The following is an 18173-nucleotide window of genomic DNA, read 5'->3' as shown; positions in this document are numbered from 1 at the left end:
ACTGGGCCCAAGTCATCCTTGTGGCTCCGGATTGGACACAAACATACTGGTATCCCGAGCTACTCAGCATGGCGATCGATCCCCTGATCCAACTGCCCCTTCGGGAGGATCTTCTGTCGCAGCAGCAGGGGATGTTTGTTAGAAATGGGATTCCTGGCTGGCTGAGGTTGGCACCAAAGCCAGGCAGAAATCACCACTCTAATCAAGGCAAGAGAAATACTCCTCAGAATGACCCCATCTCACCCTTTAGGTTGCGTGGTGCGAGCAGACAAGGCTAAACGTTCGGGGCGCTAGTTAGGCATTCATGAACTTTCACAGTAAAACACACTGATTCCCCCCCACAAATGGACACCAGTCTTAGGTTATGTAAGAAAATATGGTTACTTTATGTAAAAATATATATCTCTATGAGGCAGTGACTTATTGCAACACCAGCGTAACACAGTTTTGAGGCCAACAGACCTTTATGTAGGCAAATGTTCTTTGAGTGGGGTCCACAGGGTGTAAAAATATAGGCAATAGTCTTTTGTAGTCTTAAGTTCACATTAGGCTGCTTCTTCTTTAGGTTTTGGGTACTCTAGGCCAGTCTGAGGGCAGCTGGACGCTTCGTAGAGCTTCGGTGCGCTTTAACCGGGAGAAATCGACAGCCCCTACCAATACGCACGCATCTCACGTGAGTTGCGTACGTCATGTACAGTTCTCCCAAGCACTATGAAGCGCACAGTGTACGGGTGAGGTTCCAGGCTCGCACACGGTTTCAGTCACGATGTCCTTCCCCCACGGACACTATCTTCCCCCACCTTGGGGCAGAATCTGGGCAATAGTCTCTTGTTTGGCTTCCTTGCAGGCGGGGCACTCACCAGCTCTCTGTCAGCCGCTGGACGCGTCGCACGGGGAAGCCCGTCTATTGTGTACGATTCGTACGGTGTGCGCGTCGTACCTAGAGCGAACAGGGGCCTTTCTCTGTAGTACGCACCTCGCGTGCGGCTCCAGGCAGGTCGAACCGTACCTCTTTGGTGCGCTGCGGGTCAAAAGTAGGGCAAGGCTGGGAGGCCGGGGCGTACAGGGACAAATCGCCGCACAGAGTGCTTTACGGGGAAAGAAGAACGTTGCGGGCCCCGAGCCGGTGGCAAGCACTGTGCGTAGGTTAGCGGCGTTTCTTGGTGGTGCTCCAGACACGCGACGCCCTTAAAAGGGGGGCGAGCTGTACTTGGAGAGTATGCTTAGGCGAGAGCATACCTTGGGATCTTCTTTAGGGGACGAGTCGTACACGCGGAGTGCGACTCATTTCTTCTGTGTACCTCCGGATTTCTACTCAGCGGGTGTATGCACATGGGCAGACGCGGCCCACGACCTCAGTACCGCCTGTACTGGGGTCTCCCCAAGGGGGCGGCGCGGCCTGTAAGGTCTCTTAGGGGGGTGAAGCAGGACAACGGGGTCTGCTGTCACGGCGTGGATCACGGTCCCCAGAGGAATTCCGGCGGGAGGGGCAAGAGCACTTCAATGCGCTCCTAATGGCAGGCGGGGGCAGAGGAGCAGGCTGCCTGGCCCGGGGGCAGAGAGCGTCTCGAACGGAGCAAGGCTCTCATGGGTGAAAAGGCAGGCAAGCTGAGTGCCACAGCCCTAGGAGGGGGCGATGGGGGCGCAGTCTCGGCTCCGGCGGAAGGCAAACACAGCTCGAAGTTAAAGACGAGCGAAGACACAAGGAACCCACTGGTCCTGGGGTTCCGTTCAGGGGGCAAGCTCAATCAAGCCCTTGGAGAAACTTTCAAGCACAAGTCTGCAAAGTCTTCTTAGTAAGTCTTCTCCTCTCCTTCCTCAGCAAGGCAGACAGCAGGCCAGTCCTTCCAGCTTCTTCTTTTTCCTTCTAGTTGGGCAGAGGTTCGTTGTGGGAAACAGCATCTAGTTTCTTGGGAGCAGGGCTCCTATACTTATACTCAGTTTCTTTTGTTCTTCCAGGCCAGGGGGGCCTTTGCATAGCCTATTTCAGTTTTGAAGCACTCTGTTGGGTAAACTTGGGTCTCTCCTTTCAGGGAGCAGGGATGGCACATCAGATGCTCCAAAGGAGGTGGAGCCAGCATTGTGTGGACAGGGGCAGCCAGGAGTACTTTGTTGACAGGCTTCCCCCTTTCCTGGGCCAGGTGTCGGGCTGAGTCATCAGTCGCTCCCCAGGAGGTGGAGCCAGCATTGTGGTGGCAGAGCACAACCCTATTCAGAGTCCAGGGGCACTTCCACCTCCCACTAAGGTGTAATCCTTGCATTCACCACCTGTCATCCCCAGCCCTGTCTCTCACACAACACAGACAGTCAGATACACATCCTAGCAGAGGCGGGCTGAAATGGTTAGGCAAGCAAATGCTAACTTTCTAAAAGTAGCATTTGCAAACACAGGCTATTAAAATAAACTTTACTGAAAGAAGTATTTTATTATTCTGAGTTCGGGCATACTAAACTTGACCTTCTACCATGTTCCCTGAGCCTGCTGGGATTATAGGGTGTAATAATTCCAGCAGCCCATCTTGGCCTATGAGAACAGGTAGCCTTACAATAGTAAAAAACAAAATTGGCTGTGATTCACTATTAGGACATGCCACCCACATCAGGGCTTGTCCTACCTTACACTTACAATGCACCCTGCCCTAGGGCCTACCATAGGGGTGACTCATATGAAGTAAAGGGAAGGTTTAGAGGCTGGGAGTGTGTGCACTTGCCCAGCCAGCATGACAGTACCAGACTGCCCGCAGGTTCTGCAATAGCAGACCTAGACACATTTTAAAAGGCTGCTTCTGTGGGTGGCACAACCAGCGCTGCAAGCCCACTAGCAGTAGTGGTATTTACAAGCCCTGGCACTCCTGGTGCACTTTACTGGGGACTGACAGTAAATCCACTGAACTAATCATGGACATCAATCACATATACATTTTGCACAGGGAGAACATATGCACTTTAGCTCTGGTCAGCTGTGGTAAAGTGCCCAGAGTCATTAAACCAACAAAAACAGGTCAGAGAGAATATTGGAGGAAAGCAAAAAGTTCAGGGATGACCCTGCCAAGAGGGTAAAGTCCAACAACGGTCCTCCACACAAACCTTTCCAGCCTCCACCTCCATGTGTGGAGATTAAGCAGCGACAGTTGACGGCTTTCGATATTCCTCCCGAAGTCTGTGATGTCATTCTGGCAGCCAGGCGTCCCTCCACCAAAATGGTATACGGCTGCAGGTGGAACAGATTTGTGGCATGGTGCACAGCTAAGACTGTGGGTCCCCTTAAGTCCCCGCTTTCTGAGGTTCTTCTGTTCCTCCTTTCTCTGGCCCAGCAGGGCTCTGCTCTGGGCACTATCAAAGGTTATCTCGCGGCCATCTCTGCCTGGCTACGGCTTCCAGATCAGCCTTCTCTTTTTAAGTCCCTGGTTATTAACAGTTTTCTTAAAGGCGTTACGCATACGTTTCCACCAGTACCCTTCATAATGCCTCAGTGGGACTCGAATCTTGTCTTGACTTTTCTGATGTGCGCTCCCTTTGAGCCCCTTCATAACTGTCCCTTATGTCTTCCTACTCTCAAGACTGCTTTCCTGGTAGCTATCACCTCTTCCAGAGGAGTGTGTGAGCTCCACGCTCTTTCTTCTAAACCTCCTTTCCTTTCTGTTCATCTGGACAAGGTGGTTCTAAGGACTTGTCCTTCTTTCTGTCCTTTCATGCCCTTTCACATCGGGCAGACCATCACTTTGCCCACTTTTCTTTCCGCCTCCGCACCCTTAAAAAGAAGAGGAGAGGCTCCACCGTCTGGACCCAAAACGTGTGCTCGCATTCTATCTGCAGCGTACACAGCAGTTCCGGATGGATGATCAGCTCTTTGTTGGCTACGTGCGTGCCAAAAAAGGTCGGGTGGTACACAAACGGACCATCTCGCGGTGGGTCGTTCTGTGCATCAAAGCATGTTACTCCTGGGCAACTGCAGCAACTACTGCCTTGGGACATCATGTCCCCTTGAAGGATATTTGTCAGGCAGCAACATGGGCCTCGCTGCACACGCTTACCAAGCACTACTGCCTTGACAGTCCGTTCCGTAGAGACGGCTTCTTTGGCCATTCTGTGCTCCTTGACTTTCAGGTGTAATCCAAGGGTATCTATTCTAAGTTAAGGAATCTATCACAAACGTGTCTCTTTCAGATGCACAAGTTACTTACTTGTGTAACAATATATCTGTAAGAGACATTAGTTAGTGATAGATTCCTTACCGCCCCACCTGTCCTCCCCGTTCTGTGATCTAATTTCTAGGGTTAAGGTCATCCCTTTCAGGGCCCTAGTTTCATGGCACCAGTGGTCAGTTTTGTGCATGACTCTGCGTTCCTGGCGCGCAAATTCATGTACAGAACTGACGTCAGCGCGCATGGGTGGCGCCTAAGTAGTCTCCGGGACGTCGTCTCGGCTTACGATGCCAGCTATGGACGCGGAACCGCATGACGCCACCTACCGACGCGCAGGGGTACTGCTGACGAATAAATTTCCGGATCCAGTCTGACGCCTGGGGATATATTTTTTTTTTTGATCAAATGTGTTTTTATTGAGTTCCACAAAGCAATACCATACAGCAGCAAAAACAATGCGAGCAAAGCTACAGTGCAGGCACTTTGAGAATAGGCGTGTCCCTGTAAAGTCCAGCTAATATGTAAACTCATTGTCCGTGCAAGGTCGTATGGCGAGAAACAAACCCAGCGCCAGGTGCAAGAACTCTTTTCTTCCCGCCCCCCCCAAAACCATGTCCCTCCCCCACCCAGGTCCTGACCAACTCCCATCCCCCAACAACCCCCCCACCCCCTCTCCTTGGTGTGTTCCTAACCAAGCTCGGTGGAGGCCGAGCGGGGACCAGGCTAGACCTTGTGTTCCGCTTTGGCCGTCTCATCGCGGAATCCCTCCGCCAGCTTCAGGACCCTGAGGTATTTCGGGCAAGTGAGCTCTGTGAGTTCTTGAGAAAGTAGGGAAATGAGTGGTTGCCATGTTTCCCGAAAGGTATCTGAGGTCTGTGTAAGCGAGGCCTGAATCCTTTCCATCCCCATGATATACCATAACCTGTGGAGCCACCCTGTGTGTGTAGGTTTCCTCGGGGTGCCCCATAGTGATAAGATGTGGTGAGTCGCCGCCCCCATTGCAGCCCATCTGCCTCCCGCGCAGTGACTTAAGAGGGAACATAAGTGTGTTAGGAAGCCCCAAGATCGTGTACGCCGGGGAGCGTGGGATATCAGTCTCAAAGTGGGTGTCCATGTCTTTAAGCACCGCCTCCCAATATTCCTGAACTGCCATACACTCCCAGAGTATGTGTAACATGGTCCCAGTGTGTCCGCACCCTCTCCAGCAAGTGGGGTCTTTGCTTGGGTTCCCTTGATGTAGGCGCTCCGGGGTCAGGTGCCAGTAGTAGGCGATTTTCACTGCCGCCTCCCTGCTAGCCGTGTTTCTCGCTGTGTGGTGGGCCCTATAAAATATATCCTGCCATTCCTTATCCGATAGAGTGCGCCCCAACTCCCTTTCCCAGCGTCTCTGGCCTGCGGATCTCTCTGTAGGAGGAGACGGGGACAACAGGAGGTACAATTCCGTAATGGACCCGGAGTCCGACTTTTTAGTCATGAGCCATCTCTCATATGGGGTTAGCGGGCGACTGGCCAGAGGAGCCACTTCAGGGTGTGTTAACCAATGTCTAAGTTGAAAGTATTGAAAGCGGTGTGGCTTGTTGAGGGCGTAGTCAGCCAACACCACGTCCCACGGCAGGAAGCCCTCCGTGTCGAACAAGTAGCCCGCAGAGCGGCACTCAGACTGTCGCCATTGGGGAAACGAGCCCGGCGGCAATCCCGGGGGGAAGGGCCGGATTGTCCAGCAGGGGTGTCATAGGTGAGGGGAAGGTCGTGAGGCCCTTCGGGACAGCGGTGGCGTCCCAGACCTGCATGAGAGTCCTGGTGATAGGGGATTTCTTCAAGTAAGCTGGCCTGTCAGGTCGCGCTAGGAATGGGACCTTCCACAGAGACATGCCTGCCATGGCCCTATCCTCGAACAGCCATGTTTTTCGGAGGTAGGCCTGGACCACTCCAGCAGATACCTGAGTTGTGCCGCCTGGAAATAGCGCCGTAAGTCTGGGACTCCCAGGCCCCCTTCAGCTGTCACCCGCGTAACCAGGTCGCGCCGCAGCCTGGGCCTCTTGCCCGCCCACACGTAGTGGTTCAGGGTGTCTTGTAGCTTCTTAAGCATCCCCAGTGGGGGGGTGACCGGGATGGTTTGAAAGAGGTAGAGGATCTTAGGTAGGAGAGTCATTTTAATGGCCGCCACACGACCCAACCACGAGAGCGGCTGTTGTTTCCATCTCGCGATATCCCCTTGAACCCGCGAGAGGAGTTTAGTGTAGTTGAGGTCGACCGTCTGAGCGGTCGCCGGTGTCAAATCTATCCCTAGGTACGGTAGCGTAGTGCTGACCTCTAACCCTCCTATGCGAAGCGACTCCCTGTTAGCCAGCCTGGTGTTGCTGCCCAGTGGGAGGACCACCGATTTCTGGACATTCATTTTAAAACCCGACACTTATGCAAACGCGTCCATTTCTGACAAAAAGGCCGGTAAGGAAACCGTGGGGTTGTCCACTGCGATCAGGATGTCATCCGCGTACAGACTCATCGTCTGCTCCACCCCCCCGAACGTGACTCCGGTGATAGTTCTGTTGTCACGAACCCGTTGAGCGAATGGCTCAATATAGAGAGCGAACAGGAGCGGCGAGAGCGGGCAGCCCTGCCGCGTACCTCGTTGGATATCAAATGGCCTTGAACTGATCCCATTCACTTTGATAGTCGCCCGGGGTGTCGCGTAGCATCCTGCTACCCAGGAGCGGAAGCGAGGACCCACCCCAAATTTCGCCAGCATGTTGTCCAAAAATCGCCACTCCACCCTGTCAAATGCCTTCTCGGCGTCAACGGAGAGCAGTGCGGCATCAGAGGCGTTAAAGTGAGCTCTGTCTATGACATGCATTATGCGTTTGGTGTTATCCGCGCACTGTCAGGTGGGGACAAAGCCTGCCTGGTCGGGTTCAATAATGCCCGGTAAGCACGGGCCCAGGCGCGAAGCCAGGATGCCCGTAAAGAGCTTTAGGTCGATATTAAGCAGCGATATCGGCCTGTATGCTGCACACCGCGTGGGGTCCTTGCCCGGCTTTGGCAGGACCACGACGTCCGCCTCTAGCATCTCCGCCGGGATCGAACCCGGGCCCCCGAAGGAGTTAAATAGCTTTGTAAGAACCGGCGCTAGGAGATGGCAGAAGGTCTTGTAGAAGCCCGCAGAGAATCCGTCGGGGCCTGGGGACTTCAGGGGTTTAAGTCGGGCAATGGCCGATATAACCTCCTCTAGACGGATGGGGCTGTCGAGAGCGCAGGTGTTTGTTTCATTGAGAGCAGTGACTGCCATGGTCTCAAGGTAGGCCCTCCCTGCCTCTTCCTCGATGGTCGGGTCCGCGGCATAGAGTTGTGCATAGAAGGCCCGAAAGGCCTCGGCTATGTGATTATTGTCCCGAAGTTCTTCGCCGTCTTCCCCGTGTATAACGGGAATCTTAGAACGGACTGTTTTATCTTTAAGTTTGTTAGCCAGGAGGCGTCCAGTCTTGTCGCCTCCTACATAATATGTATGGCGGAGGCGAAGGGCCGCGTATTCCGCCCTGTCCAGGTCCAGGCTCGCCAGTTGGGCCCTGGCCGCTTTCAGTTTGCGCCAGATACGGGGGGCGCCCGTTCAACAGTGAACCCTCTCTAGCTCCAGTACCTGCTCCTCTAAGTCCCTCCTCCGTTCCTTGCGCTCCTTGTTGTCCGCCGCCGCGATCGCAATGATATAGCCCCTGACGACCGCCTTGAGCGCCCCCCACAGTGTCGAGTGGGCCACCTCCCCCGTGTCGTTCGCCTCTAGGTAGTCAGTGATGGTCTGGGATAGCCGCTGTACCGCCCCTTTCCGAGATAGTAAACTTTCTCTAAGCCGCCATCTACCCTTGTGTTGGGGTGTGCGTGGGACGGTTAACTGAAGGACCACCGCCTCATGGTCCGACAGTGCCGCTGGTGTAGTGTCAATGTCATGAAGTATAGGGAGAAGGTCAGTGGAGCTCAGGAAGTGGTCTATTCTGGCGTAGGTGCGGTGTACTGAGGAATAAAAAGTGTACCCCGGGGCAGTGTGGTGTAGTTCTCGCCAGGCATCAATCAACTCTCTGTCTGCCAGCCATTGTTTCCCCGCCGCGGAGAGCGCCCCCGAGTCCCCAAACCTCTTCCCAGATCTGTCCACCTCATTGTCCATGACTAAATTCAAGTCTCCCCCTATCAAAACATGCCTCAGGTCACCCGACAGCGCCTCCGACAGTGCCCCTTTAAGGAAGGCCTCCTGTCTAATGTTAGGTGCGTAAATCGAACCAAGTGTGAAGGAGAATGTGCCCACGTGGATGGTGTGTGCTAAGAGTCTACCCTTGATTTCGGCCACCTTGCTCCCCACCCGCCCCTTGAAATGCCTAGCTACCAGTAGGGCCACTCTTGCTTTTTTATCAGAGGTCGCCGAGAAAAATTGATGTGGAAAGGCCCTAGCTTTCATGCGGTGCCAGTCCTTCGCTAGCAAGTGTGTCTCCTGCAGTAAGCAGAGTTCCGCCCCAGAGTGCTCTAGAAATGAAAGGACTGCCCTCCGTTTGATCGGGTTGTTAAGTCCCTTCACATTAAGGGATAAAACACGGATGTCGTCAGCGGCCATGGGTGTGTATGTATGTAGCCAGCTGGGGACCCGGTCCCGTACCGCCCCCCCCCCCGCAGGTGTCTGTTGTCAATCCGTTCCGAACACACCGAGAACCCAACCCCGACCCGTCCCTCCCCCTCCCCCCCCCTGAACCCCAACCAACAACCCCCAACAATGAAACATAGTCCGGGGCCTACCCGGCAATTGTCCAGGCCCCTGGTGAAGTCTCTGAAAGTGGGAAGACGTGGCAATGGCGGGCCCGGAGCCCCCCGTCCTGCCCCCGACGAAGTGTGCTGATTGCAAGTCTACCCCTGCGCTCATGTCTCCTCAAAGACCAGCCGTAGTGTCAGTGGCGACCTTCTGGATTGCTGCAACATGCTCGTTCGCTACCTCCTCTGGGTCCGGCCTGAACCCCTTCTTAGGCGTGCGACGACTTCTCACAGTCTGCCAGCCGTCAGCTTGAGAACGGGGAGAGCGCGATTGGGAGGGTTTGAAGTCCGCGGTGTCCCCCTGGCCATCCTCCTCCATGGGAAGGCCCAGCACAGCGCAGGTGTCTCGCAGGGATCGCAGCTGGTGAAGTGTCCCATTCCACTTAAAGATCAATCTAAAGGGATGACCCCAGGGGTAGGGGACACCCTTGTCTCGCAGAAAAGTGGTCGCCACCTTGAACGCCCGCCGTTTTTGTAAAGTGATCGTGGATAGATCTTGGAAGAGCTCGACGGTATGCTCCCTGAAGTGGAGAGGTTGTTTCTGGCGTGCCGCCTTCAAAATGCGTTCCTTAAGGGGGTAGTCCGGCAAGAAGGATGTCCGTAGGGGGGGGGGGGGGGTGGGGGGGGGGGGGCGTGCCCTGCGTGGTAGGCCCACCCTGCGGGCCCTGTCGATTCGGATATCGAAGTCGTCGTTTTCACCTAAGACGTTGCGGAACAGATCTTGCAGATATGCGGCGATGTCACTCCCTTCCGCCTTGAGAGGTACATTCCGTACCCTGATGTTATTTCTCCTGGAACGGTTTTCCAGGTCCTCAGCATGGGCCTGGAGCTCCGTCTGTTGGTCGTGAAGCCGGAGGATTTCCTGCTGCAGCTGTTCCACCTCCGCACTCCGAGCCTGGTCCGAGGCCTCAACGGCCGCCACCCGTTCACCGATATCGTCCACATCACGGCGGAGCTGCTTGTATTCCCCCGCCATATCTTGCCTGAGGGTTTGGATGTCCGCCTTGAGAGATGAGAACAGTGCCTCCATAAATGATTTGGTGGCCGGGGCGTCGCCTTCATCGCGCTCCTTGTCCTTGGGTGGAGGCACCACCACTTGCTTATCTGGGCTCTTGTCCCCCTTGGAGGCCCCCTTCGCCAGCATATCGGGGATGGTGCGGCCCCCTCTACGATTGTTAGAAGACATGCCGCTACAGTCCCGGGGGCACCCACGCCACGCCCGTATCCGCCACTGGGCCCCTCAACGCTTCCTAGCTGGTCCTCAAGGCTTGTCTTATAGCGGGGGGCCCGCTGCCCGGGTCCTTCACAGCCCCTCCGGCGGCCGCCTCAATAGAGCTCGGTGTCCCCAGTATGGTCGTGGCCTTGGGTGGACAGGACCCCGCCACGTGGCTCGCTTCGAGAGGGTGTAGCCCGGGCCGGGCTCACGAGCAGCGTGGAGGCCCCCGATGCGCCGACTCCGGACTTGCTGTACCCACCGACGCTACCTTGATCTCCGAAGCGTGGGGGAAGGGGGGCTCGTCGCTTTCCTCTGGGCCTCGTGGAAGATGGGCGCTCACTGGCCGACAGACGGCCTCCCCAGCCTTGGTTCCCAAGTTGTGTTGTGCGCGGGGCCGGCTTACCGTTTCCCCCCGCTGGTGAAGCTATGTGCGGAGACACCGGGGGCTCGATCGTCCGCCCCCCGAGTATCGGCGTCTCTCGCCGGTGCTGCCCCGCTCCTCACCTCTCTTCCAAGCGCGGGGGGAAGGCCCAAGCCGGGGCCTCTCGTAGTCCGTCAGGCTGCTCCTGCACTCTCCCTCGCCGGGCGCCTCCCGGGGCCAACTCGGGGCCGCCGACGCGGGTCACCGCAGCTGACGCTGCTCCGCCGATCGGACCCCGTCACAGTCCGGCGCCCGGTGGTGCTCTGGAGGGCCCGGCCTATTGTCTCTCGCCCGGCCTCTCTGTCCTCGCCGGCGCTGTCGGGCCCGGAGCGGTTGCGCGCCAACGGCGGAGGGGTCCGCACGAGACTCCTGGCACCAAAGCTGCGAGTAAATGGCACTGCCCTGGACTCCCCGGTCGTAGGGTGTCGTGGCCACCGATTTCGGGGCGGTTGCTGCAGCGTGGCTATATCGATGGGGGATTGGGACAAGGAGCTCCGTGGAATCGCGTCCTCTCAGGCCGCCATCTTAGCCACGCCCCCCGCCCGGGGATATTTTAAGGTAAGGAATCCATCACTACCTAATGTCTCTTACAGATATATCTTTACACAAGTAGAAACTTGTGCGTGTATGGCAAAAGAGGTGAGGGCAAACTGATTACTAGGGGTAAGGTCATCCCCCTTTAGGGCCCTAGTTTTATGCACCAATTGTCAGTTTCTTGCATGGCTCTGTGTTTCGGCGCGGAATAGTTGTGTACACAACTGACGTCAGCGCGCAAAACTTTCCGAATCCAGCCTGACGCCTGGGGATATTCTAAGGTAAGGAATCTATCACTAACTAATGCCTCTTACAGATATATCGTTACACAAGTAAGTAACTTGTGCATTTGTGCTTTTGCTGTATTATGGGTCTTCCCTACTAATACGTACATACATGTTCTTCTGATGGATGTATTCTTATATTAAAGTCCCATTTAAATAGAAACTTGGTTGGTGTCTTTTTTTACAAAAATAAGAGTCTTTAATTAATCTCGTTTTTTTCTCTAAAGATTCGACATTTGTGCACAACGGTAAATACTTTGCAGCCCATTAGAAACCATTGCTTCATGCCACATAATGTTTTATAAGGCCGTGGTACTGCTGGCCACCCGAAAACAATGTTGGTTAGTATCGGCCACAGAATACAAGTGGCCGGGTAGAGTAAATTGGCTGGACCTGTGCTTCTTTTAAATCTTACCTCAGTTACAGCTCACATTACATCACGACTTGCATTTTCCCCAAAAGCCTGGTTGTTGATATTTTCACAGTCATCTTTCTCAATTCAGCTCTGTGTCTTACAATGTCCGTGCCTTTGCCCAGTGAAGAAGTCAAGCAAACTGGACATAAAAACAACTTCAATCACTCACACTGGATTTATAAGGTGCAGTCTATCACCCGCCAGGGTATCCAGGCTCTGAGATTCAAGCTGCTCGGGTGGCATTAGTTGAATAGCCAGGTCTTGAGTCCCCTTCTGAACTCCGGAAGAGAGGGTGAAGTGCAGAGATGGAGGGGAAGGGAAGGCTGTTCCAGGACTTTGCGGCGATGTAGGAGAAGGGACGTCCTCCACTGTTGCTTCGGGGGATGCAATGAGTATGAGCGAGGGAGAGGGAGGGTTGGTTGAAGATCAGGCGGTGCTTGATGGATGGAAGGGTATCCTGGTCCTGAGCAGGTGTGTGCACCAAGGCCTGCCTATGCTAGGTTGGGTAATTGAAAAGTCAGGTCTTCTTAAAGAAATCAAGAAGAGGAGGAGGCTCTGATGTGCAGAGAGAGGCCGCTCCACGCTTTAGGAGCAATGTAGAACGCCTGTCCTCCTGATGTGGTTCTATGTATGTATTGGATGTGTGTGAGTAGGAGTCCTGCGGAGTCAAGGTATCTAGGTGGTTGGTGGAAGGAGATGCGACTGTTCAGGTAGGTAGGGCCTAATTTGTGTAGTGCTTTGTGTGTGAGGAATTGGAAATTAGTGCGTTTGTGGATCTGGAGCCACTGGAGCTCCCCGAGGTGTTGTGTGGTGTGATGGGAGTTTTGTGTGGAAGGTTGAGGATGAGTCTGGCAGCCAAATTCTGGATGATTTATAGTCTTCTCATGAGTTCCTTGGAGATCCAGCGCAGAAGGCGTTTCTGTTGTCCAGTTTGCTACGACATGAGTGACCGCTTTTCTAGTCTTGCTTGAGAGCCATCTGAAGATCTTTGTTAACTTTATTGTTAACTTTATAACTTCTTCGCCTGGATCTCTCTTACCGGACCTTATGTCACTGATGGACCCCGCGTTGGGCCGCCAATTGTAAAAGGTGAACCCATATTAGTATCGATGCCCGGGCTGCTGGCGCAAGTCGCCTCTTAGTTCTCATTCTGAATAGTTACCAAATAAAGAGACGGGCGCTGGAAGCTGGAATCATAAGAACAGAGTTTTATTTCTCATGAGGAGAGCCTGTCATTTCGGACACGAAACACGGTGTCTTTCGGGAGGTGCTCTAACAAGTGAGTTGAGACTTTGTCTTTTATACCTTACAAAACACTTGGCATTACAATCAGGACATTGTGACACAAAGAAAGGACATCCCTATAATCCTCGTGTCAATCCTACCCCACATATGTTATCAATAGAGACCCTTGAACTGTAGATAAGAGAGGGGGCAATGACGCAGCTGAGTGTTCCGCTGATTATTAGGAGATGTGCGCCTGATCGTATCCCAAGGGGTGGGGAAGCCAGGATCAATAGTGGGTTCTTTGAAGAGGAGTGACTCCATACCATAAGGGGCAATAAACAGTATCTTCCGGCTTAGGCGATGGCCTCGGACATGTGTGGACAGACCATCGCGGAGGGAGGGTTTACTAACAGAGGGGTTATTCATAAAAGGAAAGGAGGTGTTGGTCAGGCGCGGCCGTGACTCCCAAGGACAGGGTCTTGCAGAAGAAGAAGGTTTATGACTTGCCCGTGTGAGGGAGATGGGGAGGGGGGAAGCCAGGGTGTGCACAGGGACAGAGTCGCACAGAGAGAGATCTTATGACCCGTACATGAGAGAGCGGGGGCAGTCAGGTGCAGCTGGGGAGGGCTATGTCAGCTGAGGCGAAGGATGCCTCTTCAAGAGGAAATGGAGGGTTTGCCCGGGTCAAGCAGAAGGGTTGCCTTTCAGGGCAGGGTCGTGCAGAGGGAGAGGGTTTCATGGTCTATACATGTGAGAGGGGGTTTAAGATACGCGCAGGAGGGAAGCCGGGGATTCCAATGGGTGAAAGGCCATGGTGCCTAGAATGGCTGTCATGTACATATGGGCACGGGCTTTTACTGGCGGAGTGATGCGGTCAATATTTCATGGTATTCATGGTGCTTACAGGGAGAGGAGTGGGAAAAGGGAAATGAACGCTGCTTATGTACATTACTTTTCCTGATTTTCCACAGTCGCCCCTTTTTACATAACAGAGTTCATTTTTGTAATTGATGGGGGTACAAATAAACAGGCGCGGTTGAAGAATTAGCATTTGTCAATACTAACATTTGGCATATAATCATGGACAGTTGATGTGATGGGTAGAATGCAGCACATAGGAAATTGAATTTGTCGAGTTCCTATCATTCCAAAAGCACTACATAGCATAAATGTTGCTGACTTAAAAATGTGACCAATGAACATTTTGGCCAAGTAGTTGAGGGCGGAATTCAGTTCAATACACAAGATCTCTTCGTCACAGTGTCTTTTTAGCAGTGAGCCATCACTGGTAGGCTCTAGTCCGTGTCCTTTCGTTGGCGCTGTTGAGCACCGGCGGTGGAGCTATAGGTCCAGCTCGGGTCCATCCTTACGCGTTGCAGGGTGCGGTCAGTCCTCTGCTGTTAGACCACAGTCCTGTTCCCTAACCAATCCTTTTAGTGGCGCCTTATGCTCGGCACCCATATTCCTACAGCGTACCCCATTTCCACCTGGATACTGTTCTTCCTTTCGACAAGAAGTCATGTGAAAAAGAGGGTGTGTGGTTTCGATAGTCGATGGGAGTGAGAGGGCGGAGTGGGGGCAGATTTTCCTGGGACACGCCAAAGGGACCAAGGGAGCAAATGATAACAAGCAAGCAAGCCCATCAACCGGGCTTGAAGAGGGGGACGGAAGCTTCAGGCACGTGTGGGTAGGCGGACAAAAGGCTTCAGGACAGCCCTTCATCCTTTCGTTTTACCACATTGGAGAGTGCTGTCTCGTCCCGTATTCCTGTCGTGATGGGGATCCACCTTTGGTCGAGGTCGCATGTGTCCCATGATCTGCGGCCAGGCTGTGTGTCACGTCCGACCCTTCTCCTCCAGTGATCGTATATCTTTGAAATAGGTACAAAACAAGCTTTAGAGAACTGGTCAGGGGAAGACATTTATGCACGTGAATTCTTCCCTCAATCCTACGCACTTGGGAGATACGCTCATTGGTCACAGTCAGAGGTTCATTTACCAAGCAGTGCATATGTCAGCATTCCTACTGAGTTCATGCCAAGTTTTATTCATCGTCTACACATGTCACATATGGAGGAAAGTCAGACTCTTATCAACTGTGCATTTCATCAAACTCAACATTTCGGAACCTCCAGAGAGACTCGTCTTTCTAACCTGAGCCTTAACAGTCTAACATTTCCCTTCAAGGCCGGCTAACCTTTTCAAACAGGGCGGGGGCGCTATCATCGAGAGTCAGGGTAAAATAGGTTTTTCTCGAGGGACGACAGTTACTCATGGTCATCATGTTTATATCCGGGACAGCAGCTGGGGTCAATCAAGTGGGGCGGGGATGCTTCGGGCATTAGCGCTTGGGTGCAAAGGAGTGGGGTAATCTGGGCATTGGAGGTCAACCTAGACGTTGGCGTTCGTCTCTGATGAACAAAAAAATAAGGTGCCATTGACATACAGTTCCCCTATAAAAGGCCAGATTGGGGGACTTTAGTCGTCTTACCTGTCCTTTCCTTCTCAGCCAATTCGAGTTCATTCATTTTGCAGAAAGGAGAGGTAGTAATATGGCAAGATACGATCATTTTAGTTTCGGTCAATTTCGCTGAACACCTCCGCGTTCAATAAGTATCCAATCAGACTGGTGCCGGTGGGGCACAATTTTACCACAAAGAGGGAGAGGAAATAGGGAGACTCTCATAGAGAGTGAGAGTCGTCCGCAATCTAAACGAGCCATTCGGTACACGTATGACATGTAGAGAGAGGGAGAGAGAGAGAGAGAGAGAGACAGATAAGGGGGTGGAGAGAGAGAGAGAGAGAGAGAGAGAGAGAGACGTGTACGAAAATAGGTCATTTAGTGTGCTCACAACACAGAACAGCAGGGGTCAGGTAACACGCAAATACAGACAGAGGGAAGACATAAATCCGTACATTACATACACACAAACTCAGACAAGGGAAGACAGTACATGTGTTACATACAAAGGCGTTCACGACAAAACATAAAACAGTTGTTGGCCAAACAAAAAAATCTCCTTGCGCATGCTGCGCATTTTTAATATCCTATTTATCCATGGGCTGAGTTCTTTTTACCTTTCCTCCTTCTTTTCTCGTTGGCTATTTTTGCGAGCGCTCCCAATTGCCAACACTTACACTTCGGTCAGCCGGTCAGAAATTAACCTGGTCAGGCTATTGCCCATAGGTGGATCTTAAACCACTTTTTATTTTCTTCCTTTGGTTGGATGTTCTCCAGGCTGAGGCAACAGAGGGTATTGGTCAGGAGAACAGTCAGGCAGCTTGGTTATATCTATAAGAGGGTGAGAAGGAGGTGGTACATCTCGAACATCAACAATATTTCTAACTTCCCAGACGGGTGGTGCCTGGGTACCCTTACCTCAGGATTTTTCCTAGTCCTTTCCCTATCTAATTAAACGTCATAATCGCGTTATCTAGCGTGCTAATTTCGAGTCAATTTCCGTCATACAGTACCCGTCAAGTTTCTATGTCAGTCCATCCTCCCAGTCGTTAGGCTCTAACGGAGGAACAGTCATATCTACGTCTACGTCTGTCAAAGCTTGTTAGTATAAGTACTATGCTCAGATCCCCTTTTTCTCCTTTTGTCGGTCGCTCGATCGTCGCTTTTCCATACTTCAGCCGACGTTCCGACGGGACCTGCAGAAGGGAGGAGAAGAAGGGGGGTGGGGGCAGCATTCAAAACACATCAGCGCGCATAAATCCGAAAATGTTTTTACCTACCACATACTCGACCTATCTCCCCGGGGTGCATTTCTCTACCATCTCGGCGTTTAAGCCCAGAGGGACCAGTAGCGTTAGATAGATAATCATCGATGGTCTGCGTATCTACATGAATCACACGATCGTGGCCTTATAGGACGTGTGCAAGGGTGGCGGTCAGGTGGTATTTCTGTGGTATCGCTCAAGGGCGTCTAAAAACACCTTTCCGGCTGCCTGCGATACATAGTGTAGCTGATAAATACCGGGCCTTTTTAACCTTCAACCTTAATCATACTGCATGTATTTTGCCTATGTCGATGACAGTAGCCATACATTTCAACAACATTCATAAATATAAACGCTACGATAATATCTGCGTGTTCAAAGATTTTAATGAAAAAAAGGTTGGCGCACAAATACGGGCCTACAAACCAGTGGGCCGGCTACGGAGAATAAAGTCGGTGGTCATTCATTTCGTAAAGAGCAGCAGTGAAATAAAATCATATCGAACCTTCCTACACTGCAAGTATGATGCATGCCAATAATTCAATTTTTTAATAATTTTATCTCACTGTCCAACTATTACTCAAGATCTAATATTTACCAATTCATTGTCCAAATGCTCAATCAGTTCCTATTTCATACCAATTCATTGCTTCCAACACATAATTAGTACCCACTCTAAATCAGCTCATTGTCCCAGCACATAATCAATATCCATCTTATATCGCTTTCTTTTCCAAGCACATACTCAATATCCTTCTTATCTACTTTCATTGTCCAAAAACTGCATACATATCTCGGGGCATCAAAGCTGCGCAATCAGGGTGCAACAAGGTTTATTTAAAAAGTCTCATTTTGTGTCGGCGCCATTTTGGGCGAGGTCAGGCAAGTCCCTGCATAGTCAGATTGCCTCCACTGACTCGTAGTAGGACCAGAACCTTCTGTTGGTGGTTTCAAAAGTTTTTCGCAATGGGTTAACAGTTTAGCAATATGGACCATCAGTCAAAGAGTGGGGAGGGCGGTAACAATTTTTCCTACCGGGTCATTCTGGTGTTCCTCCGGAACTGAACAAGTCTGTGCCTTGGCTGTATTTTAGCCATTTCCAAACTGAGGCTGGCGCTGGCAGGAGTGCGCCCATGGAGGGGCGCCCATGCGGAGGGATCGGGGTGCCCCCCGGCTCTCATAGAATCTTCAAAGTTGAGGAGAGAAGGCATGGGGCGTGTGCCCGCCCTGGGCAAAAGACCGCTTTTCGATGTTGACCCTCTTTAAGCAAGAGCATTGGGGTGTCGCTGGAAGCCTCCACCTGGAGGGAGGTGGGGGAGGGTTGTTCGCGCCGCCTCCCCTTTCCAGCGACCCCGCGCCGTTCTTCGGCTCCCGCGCTTCGGTATTGCCGTGCCAGCCATTGAAGATGGGGGGGGGGATCG

At 52.6% G+C, this 18173-nt stretch overlaps 1 protein-coding gene across 1 annotated transcript in view; it reads left to right on the top strand.

Annotated features, from left to right (window-relative positions):
• LOC147659337 (NBAS subunit of NRZ tethering complex-like) overlaps nt 1-18173 on the top strand; it is a 485327-nt gene that overhangs the window by 216069 nt on the left and 251085 nt on the right. The gene's annotated exons all lie outside the window — the stretch shown is intronic.

The sequence above is a fragment of the Lissotriton vulgaris genome, unplaced genomic scaffold, assembly GCF_964263255.1.
Source record: "Lissotriton vulgaris unplaced genomic scaffold, aLisVul1.2 SCAFFOLD_1875, whole genome shotgun sequence".
In the NCBI taxonomy this organism is placed as follows: domain Eukaryota; kingdom Metazoa; phylum Chordata; class Amphibia; order Caudata; family Salamandridae; genus Lissotriton; species Lissotriton vulgaris.
Note: the sequence above shows the minus strand (reverse complement) of the source record. Positions and strands in the feature narration are given on the sequence as shown.